Here is a 1,556-nt window from a genome sequence, read left to right on the forward strand (position 1 = left end):
TAGCATCTAAGGTGAAAAAAAAGTCTTCACGTGGGTGGCTTGACTTGGGATATCATCAGCAGTGCCTTCACTGTTACGGTGAAACTGTTGCTGAGGTCTTCTTGGACCTTGAATGAATCAGGGGTGGTAGCAGGTCTTCCTGGGGCCTGTGTCTAGGCCATATAGATGGGCAGGGACTGAATATGTGCAGGCCTCTCCATGTCTCTCTTTTTTTGGTTCAAATTGGAATATGTTCTTCTCAGTATCTCAGGCTGAGTGGCTTCAAATTCTTTCCTGTGTCCCTGAGCAAAGGCATTAAGCATAAGATCCATCTGAGTTTGAGAGCAAAGAGTGATTCCATTGCTTACCTGAATTTACAGAGGATTGTATTCTCATAACTGGGAAGTCGTGTTTCAATAATAGCAGCGACAGGCAGAGGAGGAATTAAAAACTACCGGAGAAGCCACTCTTGCCTTTACTCTGTAAAAGGAGCAAATCTAACCACCTCATTTTTAAAAAAGAAGGGTAAAATGTTTTTAGCTTTTCCAAAGTCAGGCATTGTTCTAATCACTTTACCTGTATCAAATTCAATCTTCACCTTTGAGGAAGATATTATTATAGCCACAGTTGATAGATGAGGAAAGCCCAGAGAGATGAGGCCACACAGAGTTGAGGCCGCAACCCCAACACAGATCCAGGATTCAAATTCAGCCAGCCAGGAGAATCTCCTAATGCTCGCAACAGGATTAATTAATTAGATAGTCCCATTGTGTGACTCTTTTATTGTTTCTCTCAGAATTATTTAAGTTGTTTAACTTCTAAAGGTTTTAAGTGTTGCCTCCTCCTGGTGGCATCTATGAGCTGGGACCACTCCTAGTTTCTCTCCAAGCGCTTTCACTTGGTCCTTCAATAGTCAGAAGGCTGCCAGCAATGGACCCATCTTGGAGTGTTGTGCTCCTTCTGCTGGATAAACTCTCTCTGTTCTAGTTTGACTAATTTTTACTGATCCTTAAACATCACTTAGTTCAATGGAGCCTCTCCTGATAGTATAGTCCTTTCAGCCCCAAATAAACTTGGGACCCTTCATCTGGGCTTCCCCATCATTGAGTCCTTTTGTCACAGCATTCATCATAGTTGTACGGGTATTGCTGTTTCAGGTGTCCCTCCTCCTACACTAGAATGTTAGCTCCATGACGAAAGGGACCAGGTAATTCCTAACCCTTCACCCCCAGCAGCCAGCACAGAGGGGGCATACAGGAGATGCCTACTATGGAATTTGTTTTGTTCGTAAATCTGATGCTAAATCTGTAGTTGGTTTCTTCTAAGTTGTTTTTAAGCAAACAACTAAGTTTTCAGGGTGTGAGAAATTTCTTTTTTCTTCTCTCGTTTTCTTCATGGACATCACGAAGTTCAGTGATCCCCTGTCTGGGGGTGGGGTTGGGGGGGGGCAGGTTCAAAATACTATTCATCAACTAAGGTCTCCCCCAAGTCTGTTAGAGCAATGGGGTCTCTGTTCCAGTAGACTTCCATGCCTCCTCTGTGATCTTCCTTCAGCCTACTTCATAGGATATGAACGC

The 1,556-nt window shown here is 43.6% G+C and overlaps 1 protein-coding gene across 2 annotated transcripts in view; it reads left to right on the top strand.

The window, feature by feature from the left end:
• The window catches only part of IFT81 (intraflagellar transport 81), a 127,019-nt gene that overhangs the window by 70,714 nt on the left and 54,749 nt on the right, over positions 1-1,556 (top strand). The gene's annotated exons all lie outside the window — the stretch shown is intronic.

Source organism: Myotis davidii, unplaced genomic scaffold (assembly GCF_000327345.1).
Source record: "Myotis davidii unplaced genomic scaffold, ASM32734v1 scaffold223, whole genome shotgun sequence".
Classification (NCBI taxonomy): Eukaryota; Metazoa; Chordata; class Mammalia; order Chiroptera; family Vespertilionidae; genus Myotis; species Myotis davidii.